Raw genomic sequence first — 13,695 nt, 5'->3', positions numbered from 1 at the left:
TAGCGCAAGTCTATTCCTGCAAAAATAGATTTCTTAAATATTGTTAATCAAATGCGGGTCACTTTTTATAGGCGTATTTGAAAAGTTTATTAAGCAAACTGGAAAAAATATATTTCATAAATATACATCAACCAAATGTGGATTTTTTGTATGCATTTGCAAAATATATTAAGCAAAATTTCTCCAACGAACGCGGCACGTGGATCTACCCTGGAAAAAAAATACATTTCATAAATATTCACCGACCAAATGCGGGTCACGTCCTATAGATGTAATTACAAGTAAGAAAATTATTACAGACCGGATGCGTAGTGATCTATCCCTAGACAAAATACATTTCATAAATTTTCTCGACCATCTGGTCAGGCCGCTTCAAGTAAATGTATTAACAACATATATTAAGCGAAATTTCACCGAATTTGGGCGTGGCGCTGAGCTATCTCTGGTCAAAATAGACTTTTTTAAATATCGCTGACCAGATGCGAGTCGGTTCACCAACATGGTAACGCAACGTTCAAGCGATGTATTGTTAACTGATCTGATAAAAATATTTTGGAGGCACCAGGTTAATCCACATATGCCAAAAAAAAATTGTAAATCGATGATTTTAATCTTAATATCTGAGATTAAAAGATAAAAAGTGTTACATACAACAATATATGTGTACAAAAGTAAATTGATGGCACCATAAGAACCATATTGATCCACATGTGTTGTGCTAAAATAAAAGAGCATATTTCTAAGAAAAAGGAATAAGAGGTAGTCTTCAAAAAAACAATTGCGTACCCAATCAATTTACACGTTCAATCGTTATGACCATCGTGTAGAGGCAGAAAAATAAAAAGACTCGCGTGAAAATAGGAAGCGATCTGCTTTCGTGCCAAACAGAAAAGAAGAGATTTGCTTCTACATGATATCTGCAATATGTATCAAGTAAGAGAAAGAGTCCTATTATTTACGGCAAACAAGATAAGAAAATCAGATTCCCCCCCCCAAAGGAACTAGACATATGCGTGTCAACTCAAGCACATGGTAGACTACATATGGGATATACGTAAACAAATTCCACTGTTTAACTATATTACTTATGAAACTACAAAGGGAAACGCTGACGTTCCCCCGGGGGATAACTCACGCGATCCTCCGCCTCGTCCAAACAACGCGTGTCCACGTGGACCCCACCCGTGATGCACGCCTCCTTTCTCTTCGATCCACAAATCCTGGCTCTCTCGCCTGAGCCGCCCGAGATCCCCATTTTTGCTGCCGCCCCTTATCCCCGCCGCCGAATAGAGCCTCTCCCCCGTCGCCGTCCAGAGCTCCTTCCGCCGTCGCCCGCCGGAGCTCCTCCCTCCGCCACTCGCCGGAGTGTCCTTCTTCCTCAAGGTCGAGGCGGCTTTCCTCGGCGAAAGACCCAACGGCAAGGGCCGTTTCCTCCGCAGTAGTTGAGCGGCCTCCGTGGTCGCAGGCTTGGTGGGCGGAAACGCGCTTGGCGGCTTTCTCCGTCCGCCCCGCTCCTCCCCGGCCGCTCTGTGCTCCTCCCCGTCCGCTCACCGTTGATCCCCGGCCACTCCCGCTCCTTCCCGACTGCTCGCTGCTGGATTCTTTTGTGTTTTTTTGCCACGCGGTGAGGCCGAGCTCCGGCTACCGGCGGGGAGTAGCAGCAGGGGTCGCGGACCATGGCCATCTGCTGCTCCTCCGCTGCCCTGCTACCGATGGCGGTGGGTGCTGCTGCTACCGGCGGTGGCCCCTGCTGCAACCGGCGGTGGCCGCTGCTACCATCGGCTTTGGCTTCTGCTATGACCGGCCGACGTCTCTGCTACCATGGCATAGCGGTGGTGCTCCATGCGGCGGTCTGCTCTGCTACCATGGCACGGCGGATGTGCTACGAGTCCTCCGGCGAGTCTTCGACGAGATCGGTTTTGCTACAATAGCAAAAAAAAGCCGCTACATTTTTGTGTTTTTTTTTGCTACTTTAGCATATTCTTTTTGCTACCATGTCTCCGGTGAGGTTTCCGGCGATGCCTCCGGCGAGGTCCCGGGTGACATCTCCGGCGAGTTTTTTTTGCAAGCTCTCCGATGAGGTCGGTGTTGCTACAATACCAGAATTTTTTTGCTACAATAGTACAACATTTTTGCTACATCGTCTCCGACGAGGTCTCCGGCGAGTCTCCGACGAGATCTATGTGTATTTTGGTGAACCGTGTTTTGCTACAATTGTGTTGATTTTGCTACAAACGAACCGTTTTTTGCTACTTTGGTACATTATGGTAGCAAAAGTGGGACTGAGGTATACTGTGACACGTGTCATGATCTGGACGGTCCAATCGAGCTAATCCAACGGCTGTCCACCCGGGGGATTAGAAATCTAATCCCCTGGGGGACGCTCAGCGTGCCCCAACTACAAAATAGTAAGACATATCAAGTGTGACCAAAAAATTTAGACGCTCTCTTCATGTGTCCATGCAAATCTAAATGGACATGAGAAAAAAAAAAGAGCTGCTGAAAAAAAATTATCGTCTCAATGGAACATTTACCTGAGAATAAAGACTCGTGCAAAAAACAGGAACAATATATTATTATGATAATGTTCACAGAAGTTTGTTCGACCGGTCAAAAATATTACTCTTAATTATTTTCAAACTGCAAGAAGTAAAAAAAAAAACTTTCCAGCTGAATCTCATGTACATGATATCAAGCATAGGGAGGATATTAGACATACAACTGAGCGAGACACATAACAGTGAACTAAAAATCACTAGAAACATTGCCACGCTTTTAACCCAATGTACGTGGTCACAACAATAGATGGTTCAAAAGGAAATCCATTGGACATAGAAACCCCGGGAAGCAATGCCATTGCACATGTGTATAGTACAAAGGTGTGAAAAAGTACTTATACCCTTATTGTTGCGCAATAATTTGAATTTTATTTATTCTGAAATATTTTATGAGTAATTTGTTTTATTATATTATATGAACAATTTTATCTAGATTTTTCTAAGTCACGCTTATGTGCCAATAATGCGAACACAAAGCGAAACTAACACATATATTAACGGATATATGGCTGGCCATTAATAATTGAACCAAGAATATGAAGGAACTGAAAAACTCATTTGGGGTAGAATACATTAAACACTACATTTGGTAGTTTTCATAATTATATAAGATTACTTCTATAAAGCTACAACGTATAAAACATTATAGAAAAATAAATAGAAGTAAATAAATTCTTTGGATGTTGCCCTCGCATTTGAGAGGGCCACCTTGCTAGTTTAATCAAAAACAGAAAAAGAGAAAACCCCTTCCCTCTCCTCCCTGGACCTCTCTTCCCGGCGGCCCAGGCCTCGCCCTCTTCCTCTCTCCTTACCGCAGCCGAGCACCGGCCACTCCCTTTCAGCCCAAGCCCAGCCCACCTTTCCCGTACCGGTTCGAGCGGAGACGTTCCCCTCCTGTCGCTATCCCCTTCCACGCGAGCCGCGTGACCGTGGTCCTCCACCGATGCACATGGCTGCCGCACCACCCCTCCTCATCTGCTCCCTTCCCCGCATGAGCCTCCCCCTCCTCTCTTACTTTATCAGGATCACGCCAACCACCACGCACCCAGCGCCTCCTCTTTTCCCCTCTCTTTCCCCTCTTGCAAGCAAACCAGAAGGAGGAGAAACCCCACTGCCTCCGCCACTGTTCGCCGTCGATCCGTCGACTCCGGCCACCCCGAGCATCGCCTCCACTGCCAATCGAAGTGCCTCATCCTCCTCTTCAACCCGGCGGACGGAATCGAACCGAGACGCCCTCTTTTCCTTTGATTTTCGCCGATTCTTCCTCGGCGTCTGCGAGCTCCGGCGTCGATTCCGGCCGCCACACTCTTCCCCGGTCTCCGGCGACTGCACCGTCAGCTTTCTGGGGAAGTCCTCGTTCTCCTGAGCCTCTTCCCGCTCCTCCTCCCTCTCTGGAACATCGCCCCCCCTTGGTGACCGTCGTCGTTTCACCGCAGGTGTCGACGCCGGCGAGATCTCCGGCGACCCCCTGTGCTGGCGCCGCCACCTTCTGGTCGAGTTCGACGAGGCGCGTCGGATGCGCCAGCATTCTCTTCCTGGAACGCCGCCGAGCGACCGTGCGCATCCTTGCTGGCCGCGGTGACCACCGCGTCCGGAACATGCACGGCGTCGAGCACCTTCCGTGCGTGCCTGGATGGTTCGCCAGCGTGGCGTCCACGTCGTCCCCACGGTCCCACCTGTCATCCCCCGCGGGTCAAAAGGCTTGGGTGAGAAAAGTCTTCTCAGATCTGGATCTGTGCCTCTTGCAGAAAACCCCTGTACCTATCTTCTATCTAACCCGCGGTCCCTGCCTTTTGTGAAAACCCCCCTGCAGTTCCGCCTGGCTCAACCCGCGGTACCACGCCCAGTCAGCACCCCTGGCCCGCCAGTCAGCCACCGTGGCTAGCTTTCTCTCGGTGAGAAAAACCAAGCCCCCTTTTCTATTTTCTGAAAAATCCAGAAAATGTGTATATCTCGTATAAATCATATCTTTTAAACCGTAGCTCGAAATCAAAAGTGTTGTATATGAATTTTGATCAGAAAAATGTGAAGAACATTAATATGCCATCCATGCTTGCTGTTGCATCATGCATCATATAATTTCGTGCTAGTTTGCATTACCACCTAATATGGAACATATGGAATATGAGGGATATTATATATATGTTGTCCCGGTTCCATTTAACTTTGAAGTAGAGCACCCATGCCATGATATGCCATGTTAATCAACACTTAACTTTGCCGGTAGAAATGCAACTCCAACCTAATTTGATTGTCCGGGGTTCCGACTCCGCTTAAATTGGATAAGTGCATCGCATCATCTTGCCATGTCATGCATATCATCTTGATCATGCCGATTCTTTATCCGTAGTAGTAAGACTTGCATGCGTTGTGTGTTTCAGCATTTGCTTCTTCCCGGATAGGATCACGAAGTGGTGATGTGAGATACGACGAGTTCGCCGACAAGTTCTCCTGCAGCTTTTCACAGGCGAGCCCTCTCTCTTCACCTATTTACTCTCTCCCTCGCACTGCTATCCTTATGTTGCGATTCTTTATCGAGTCACGTGTCCTATCCACTTGTTTACCATAATAATCCTATATGTATCATTCCTTACCCATAGTTGTTGCTTGATGTTTGAGCCTTGCGAGTCGTAGGCGTGTTTAGGCTCTGTTGTTTATCTCGATCTCGTTATCGGGATATGTTGGGTTGTTGGGAGGTTATCACATGCTATATCGGTTGTTGAAGATACACATGCTTTATTTATTTGTTAACAACTAAAATTGTAAGCGAGGCATCCGTGAGCCCCTTTGCGAAAGCATCCGAACTTTGACTCGCTAATGTCCCCTAGGACCCGAGTTCTTGTTATCCGTTCCGAGATTGAGCGCTCTACCCATGCGTGGGGACGATTATTGGGACCCCCTCTCCCATTACCTTTTCTCAAGTCGGTTGAAAAGGGGGCCACAACCTTGGTTTTATTTGCCTATGCCATGTATGCCATGCTTTACTTCCTGTTGCCTTCGGGTGTTTACTTCTGTTGCCTTCGGGTGTTTATATTCTGTACTCGTACCTTGCGGGACGTTTAGCGAAGCGTGTGGTTTGCACGCCTAGCTGCCGGCGCAAACCTCCGAGTCCGCTTCGAGTACGGCCGGACTTCGTCACGGGTAGCTTAGTTGGGTGGCCCCCTAGACTTTCTTGTTGAGCTGGGAACGGTCTTGTTGTGAGACATCCACCTGTCGTAAGTGGGTCGAGCATGCGTATGGTTACATTTGGGCAACCCCTGCAGGGTGTACATCTTATCGATAAGCCGTGTCCGCGGTTATGGACGACTTGGAATGGTATAGCTTGATCATAGAACAACTTACACTGTTATCTTGTTGCTAATAATCTGCTAATAACTTGCATAGTAAAATAGCATTATTACAATGGCTACCTAATAAAACATGTCCACCGTTGAGTGCCTTTTACATTGCCTCTTCGCAATTGTTGGAGGGGATATGTGTAATTGGCTGGGTTATGTTTGTGTAGTATTTATCTGTTACCTTATGCGCTCTCTTATCTTCTCTGAGTAGACGGTTGTTGTAGTGTGTCTCTATTGGATATAGTTTTGCTGCCGCTAAACCTACCATATAGCCCCAGGCGATATATATTTATACTCGCTCGGCGAGCATAGCCATTTCCAGTCTCGCTAAGTACGTGCCGGAGTTCGTTCCTTGGTACTTACTCTCGCCTTTTCCCTTTCTCTTTTGCTTCCTCCCTTTTGTCGGCAACCGATGGCCCGACTTTGACAGGTACGAGATGACGACGTTAGCAAGGTTACCCTTCCGGCTTGGCCTGGGCAGGGTTATGGACGCCACTGGTTATCTTCAGGACTCTTAGTCCAATTTGTATATTGTCCGTACTCGGATGTATTCGATCTTCTGTATGATTTGGATCTTTGTATTGTATATTTGTATCTTGACTCGTTGGAGTCGTTGTTGTAATATATGTATCTTGTGGGCTCTATTGTAATCCTGTTGTAATGTTACCGCTCGTGTTAATTCCTCTGGCATCACGTGTGTGATTCGTCGCGCACGTCGTGTCGGAGGGCGTCTCAGAATCGATATCGTGCGGATTTCGGCGGGTTCGCTGGGATCCTCAGGATACCGGTTCCGGGGCGTCACATTTGATACCAGCTGTGGACTATTTATGGTTCTAGTCAACATCTACCTACCAGATGCGGATACTTTTATGGTTTTAGTTAAGATCTACCTTATTTTCAATGCTTTCCCTTCATGTTTATCCTATATTAGTTGCGGTCTTACTACATCAGCTGCGACTTCACTTGTCCATTTTCTTTCTTCCAGGGTTTGTTTTGCCAGAAAACCACTTGTTGACACAATGAAAATAGTATCTTAAGTGACTTTACTTGCATTCCCTTCTTCCATAATAAATATGGCTCCACTTCTACTGCTCCATATTCACTATTTTTCTCACTTTCATAGTACTTCCATGTTGAAGTACTCCTTAATTAAGGATAAAAGTGAGTTTTGATTGGTCCTTCCTTCAGATTGTTGTGATTGCTTCTCACAACTTTACTTCCTTCTGCTAGTGAACCTTCATCTTGTCTTCAAAATCTTCAGAATTTCATCGCTTCCTCACACGAATACCTTTACTCTCTAGAACTATAACATCAAGAAGTAAGAGCTTGATATTGCAACATGCATTTGCATATCAAAGTCAAACTTCATGTATGGATCTAGTCAAACAATGAAAATCCAATTAAATCCAAGAAGATTCAGCTTTGTGCTTATAATACACATCCATATATGCCTGAATAAAATAGTTGGGTAAGACATCCCTAAACATCAGGCTCAGATGCGTAGTATATAACACCACATAAGATAGGTTTAGGTTGTGATACTTAGCACATATATATGGATTACTACTATTTGTCTCAATATTTACCTCGATTGCTCACTTGCAATCAAATAAACTTGAGCAAATTGGTCCAAAAGTTGTGGTTGGCCTCATTTCCTTGGGAAGTAGTAACTTACCTTCCGTTCAATTGAAAACTAACCTCACATAATCTCTTGTGACTATAACATGGTTACTCTAAACACGTGTTTGTTAAAGTCTACCACCAATAACTCCAAGTTTCTCTATAAACTATGCTCTAATAAAGCCTTCTTCCGACTATCATCTTTGGTTCGAGCATTCTTGGCACTGTTTCCAGGATTTTAAGGCCTAAGCTTTCGAACTATTCCTTAAATCCTACTCCTCATCGTACTTCTGTTAACTCCCTTATGATGTTCTACTCCATCACATCATGATTCTCAAGTGAATCATCTATGATTACCTAGTTTATTATTGAAGGCAGACTCATGTAACTCCTATCACTCTTCCTTGCCTCCCATGATTGACTCATCATAGGTCTAAACTACCTCGCATGACTTATCTCCTTTACTTAATAACAATCTTTTGGTATTTCAAATGACTCTTACTAAACCGTAACTTGCATGGGTATACTTCTTCCAATAGGATATCTTCCTTATGGTTGTATCCTCTCTTTGGACTACCATGTATTGTATACCAACTGTGGTCTACTACCACCCATTATCTTAAGCTCCAATGGTGTTCTACTAATTTGAAATGAAGCAAGATAACTAATCAGCTGTACTTAAGAAATATAGATAAGAAAGATTGACTCAAGTGTGTCAGGATTATTCTCAAGTGAATACCCATCTCAAGTCAAAGAATAGTTGGTTTAAGCATAGTTGACTTAGCTAAGACTACTTCCTATAGACACTACCAAACCTATAGGTCTCCTTTAAAGGGTTTGAATCCCAGGGTCAAAGCATTTGCTCTGATACCAGCTGTGGTGACCCAGCGTACCACTGCATGATGTAGTACACAAGTCGTTGACATAACACAAGTGAAACACCGTTCCACTCATATTACATCCCTCAGAGTGGTACAACAGAAACATATGCGAGTCCAAGGCATGTCTATAGAAGTACACACGAACTGTTTACATAAGATCAACACAGCCTCCTACTTTACAGTGGGGTAAAACTTCAAATAAAGCTCCAGAAGAACGACTCGTAGTCTAACTTATTGCTAACTCAAGCTTAAGAGGTACTTGACTTGCTATAGAAATCTAGCTACTTAGGTGCTAGGATTAGGAAAAGGTTCCCTTCTATTACTAGTCTAAGTTTCCACTCTAGTTGCTGCAGAAGTTGACTTCATTGACTTCTTTACTTGTATTCTTCATCTGGTTGCAGTTGACTCCTTTGTCTTTGAGTTCCACAGTAGTTTCTCCTTCGGTGACTCCATAGCTAAGCAGGGGATTTAAGAGTGGGATGAGTACGAGCGTACTCAGCAAGTTCATATTAGGAAATAAGTGTATCATGCACTAGCTACAGCCATAGACCAAAAAGTCATAGGTGAATGCAAGTTTTCATAAACATTTCTTCAAAAGATTTATTTTATTCTGAAAACTATGCCCGTCAGTCTTCACAGGTTGAACAGAACTTCGTGGAGTTCCTTTCCTGCCGCGTTCGCAGTTCCCTTCCCGGAACAGGGAGTGACAGCCACAATTTTGATACCCTCTGCAGAGGTGCGTTACTTTTCCCATAAGAGAACTTATCCTTGATACCTATCCGAGTTGCATGCTCGTCCACACTTGCTTGGTGTGGGTCCAGGTGTAAGATCCAAGCCAATCACTGCCTTCTCCGCGACCTCGCAGACCCACCCTTTTGTAAGTCTGTCCTCCCCTTTATCTATGGGTAGACCGACCCAGGCACTTGTTCTCCCCTATACCATTAAGGTAGACCGTTCCGAACAATTCATGTGCCCTGCCCTATACACCATAGATAGACCAATCCGGACAACCCTTACAATCCTTCATAGACCAATAATAAGTCTGCCCTCCCCTGTATCTAATGGTAGACCGTGACGGACCACATGTCCCCACCTTTACCAAAGATAGACCGATCCAGGCAACCCTTATCACTAGTCCGTTGGCATGCGAGAGGGAAAAGATACAACTGACTTCCCCAGAGCCATTATAGATCTTATGGTTAACGCGATATGTACGGCGCTAGAATCACTAGACGACATTGGTACTTAATCCTAGATGAATAGTACCCGTGCAATGGAACCTCCACCAATCAACACATACCATGGTTCCATTGCCCACCACATAGTCATATTCATAATTGTAAAATAATATTTTCTTTTCAATGCAAGAGTGATAAGTATAGTACTTTGCATATAATTTGATAAAAATAATCAAATGACATGAGCAAGCAATGAACTTGCCTTTCTTGACTGCAAGCTTATGCAGGCAAAAGCTTCGATACGTGAGAACTCCAAATGCTGAAATACCATCATCGTCCGGTAAGGACAATGTTTAAAGAACTGGCAAAGATGCTATAATGCATAGTATGAGATGCAATCGTCCCGAGCGTAACCTAACCTCGATGATTTAGGATGTATGAGTTGCAAAGTTTTCTTTAGGGTGTGTTGCACCTTTAGGATGGTTCTCAAACAAGGTTCTTATTAAGGTTGGTGATATTAAGATCATAAGCAAGTAATATGATGCAACATAACAATCATACACACAAAGGAATGGTAATGGAATAATATGTAAAGAACAGTTGTCAGTTTTAAGTTCTATGGTTGATGATATTTATTATATTTCAAAAGAATAACTTTTGAAGAACATGTTAATTAGTAACTAATAAGTATTTCACATAAGAACTATGGATTCTATGGTTTGGCTGACATTTCCACTTCAAAAGAATAACTTTTGAAGAACATGATTGATAATGAATAAAATTACTAAAAGTAGGAGCTAAGTGCTTCTAGGGTTTACTATTGGATTCATTTAGTTTCTACCAGAAACTAGTTGGTTCTTAAGTAGAATTGATCTAGATGTAGCAAGTATTGTCAGGCTTATTACTATGGTTGATTATGGGTATCATATTAAAGAATGATGGTCAAGGTGTTGCTATGATTTAGGGTTTACTATGGATTCACATTTGCTTCACTAAGTAATCACTAATAGTTTCTAAGCTAAGTGGTTTATTACTTTCTAAGTAGGGTTTAGTGGGTTAGGAGCATGTTATGTGCATTACTACAAAAAAATTGGTGTTACGGTTCATCATCAGGATTCTACTAGGGTTTGATGGTTGAGGTTGGTCCTAATGATTTGGTAATGGTGTATTTCAAATGTAAAAGAATGGGCTAGGGGTCCACCGGTTCATAGTGGTGTCTCTCCAATAAGAGAAATAGCATGTTGGGTGAACAAATTACAGTTGGGCAATTGACAAATAGAGAGCATAACAATGCACATACATATCATGATGACTAATATGAGATTTACTTAGGGCATTACGACAAAGTACATAGACCGCTATCCAGCATGCATCTATGCCTAAAAAGTCCACCTTCGGGTTAGCATCCGCATCCCTTCCGATATTAAGTTGCAAACAACAGACAATTGCATTAAGTATGGTGCGTAATGTAATCAACACAAATATCCTTAGACAAAGCATTGATGTTTTATCCCTAGTGGCAACAGCACATCCACAACCTTAGAACTTCTGTCACTGTCCCAGATTCAATGGAGGCATGAACCCACTATCGAGCATAAATACTCCCTCTTGGAGTCACAAGTATCAACTTGGCTAGAGCCTCTACTAGCAACGGAGAGCATGCAAGATCATAAACAACACATATATGATAGATCAATAATCAACTTGACATAGTATTCCATATTCATCGGATCCCAACAAACACAACATGTAGCATTACAAATAGACGATCTTGATCATGATAGGCAGCTCACAAGATCTAAACATGATAGCACAAGAGGAGAAGACAACCATCTATCTACTGCTATGGACCCATAGTCCAAGGATGAACTACTCACGCATCAATCCGGAGGCGGGCATGATGATGTAGACTCCTCCTGTGATGATTCCCCTCTCCGGCCGAGGGTGCGGAGGCGATCTCTGAATCCCCGAGATGGGATTGGCGGCGGCGGCGTCTACGGAACGTTTTCTCGTATCGTGGCTCTCGGTACTAGGGTTTTCGCGACGGAGAGAATAAATAGGCGAAGGGGCGGAGTCGGGAGGCGGCCGAGGGCCCACCCCACGGGCCGGCGCGCCCCCTCCGTGGCCGCGCCGCCTAGGGTGTGGGGCCACCTTGGCCCCTCTCCGTCTCTCCTTCGGTGTTCGGAAAGCTCCGTGGAAAATAAGACCGTGGGCTTTTGTTTCGTCCAATTCCGAGAATATTTCCTGTGTAAGATTTACGAAACCAAAAACAGCGAAAAACAGAGAGCCAGGCGCTTCGGCATCTTGTTAATAGGTTAGTGCTCGGAAAATGCATCAAAATGATATAAAGTGTATATAAAACATGTGAGTATTGTCATAAAACTAGCATGGAACATAAGAAATTATAGATACGTTTGAGACGTATCAAGCATCCTCAAGCTTAGTTCCTACTCGCCCTCGAGTAGGTAAACGATAACAAGGATAATTTACTGAAGTGACATGCTGCTATCATAATCTTGATCAATACTATTGTAAAGCATATGAGATGAATGAAGTGATTCAAAGCAATGGTAAAGATAATGACTAAACAAGCTGATCATATAGCAAAGACTTTTCATGAATAGTACTTTCAAGACAAGCATCAATAAGTCTTGCATAGGAGTTAACTCATAAAGCAATAGATTCTTAGTAGAAGGTTTTGAAGCAACACAAAGGAAGATATAAGTTTCAGCAGTTGCTTTCAACTTCAACATGTATATCTCATGGATAATTGTCAACACAAAGTAATATGATGAATGCAAATAAGCAAGTATGTAGGAATCAATGCACACGGTTGACACAAGTGTTTGCTTCTAAGATAGAAAGAAGTAGGTAAACTGACTCAACATAAAGTAAAAGAAAGGCCCCTTCGCAGAGGGAAGCGAGGATTACTCTTGTGCTAGAGCTTTTTATTTTGGAAACATAGAAACAATTTTGTCAACGGTAGTAATAATTCATATGTGTTATGCATAAGACATCCTATAAGTTGCAAGCCTCATGCATCGAATACCAATAGTGCTCGCACCTTGTCCTAATTAGCTCGGATTTCCATGGATTATCATTGCATTACATATGTTTCAACCAAGTGTCACAAAGGGGTACCTCTATGTCACCTGTACAGAGGTCCAAGGAGATAGATCGCATTTGATTTCTCGTTTTTGATAGATCTCAACTTAAGGACATCCATACCGGGACAACATAGAAAACGAGATAATGGACTCCTCTTTAATGCTTAAGCATTCAACAACGAGATAATATTCTCATAAGAGATTGAGGATTAATGTCCAAACTGAAACTTCCACCATGATACATGGCTTTAGTTGGCGGCCCAATGTTCTTCTCTAACAATATGCATACTCAAACCATTTAATCATGATAAATCACCCTTACTTCAGACAAGACAGAACATGCATAGCAACTCACATGATATTCAACAAAGGTGTAATAGTTGATGGCGTCCCCGAAACATGGTTACCGCTCAACAAGCAACTTATAAGAAATAAGATACATAAGCGACATATTCAATACCACAATAGTTTTTAAGCTATTTTCCCATGAGCTATGTATTGCAAAGACAAGGAATGAAATTTTAAAGGTAGCACGCAAGCAATTTACTTTGGAATGGCGAGAAAAATACCACATAGTAGGTGGTTATGGTGGACACAAATGGCATAGGTTTTGGCTCAAGGTTTTGGATGCACGAGAAGCATTCCCTCTCGGTACAAGGCTTTGGCTAGCAAGGTTGTTTGAAGCAAACACAAGTATGAACCGGTATAGCAAAACTTACATAAGAACATATTGCAAGCATTATAAGACTCTACCTTGTCTCCTTGTTGTTCAAACACTTTACCAGAAAATATCTAGACTTTTAGAGAGACCAATCATGCAAACCAAATTTCAACAAGCTCTATGGTAGTTCTCCACTAATAGGTTCAATCTACATGATGCAAGAGCTTAAACATGATCTATTTGAGAGCTCAAAACAATTGCCAAGTATCAAATTATTCAAGACAATATACCAATTACCACATGGAGCATTTTACTGTTTCCAACCAAATAGCAATGAACGAAGCAGTTTTCA

Source organism: Lolium rigidum, chromosome 6 (genome assembly GCF_022539505.1).
Source record: "Lolium rigidum isolate FL_2022 chromosome 6, APGP_CSIRO_Lrig_0.1, whole genome shotgun sequence".
Lineage (NCBI taxonomy): Eukaryota > Viridiplantae > Streptophyta > Magnoliopsida > Poales > Poaceae > Lolium > Lolium rigidum.
This window is presented reverse-complemented; position numbering follows the sequence as displayed.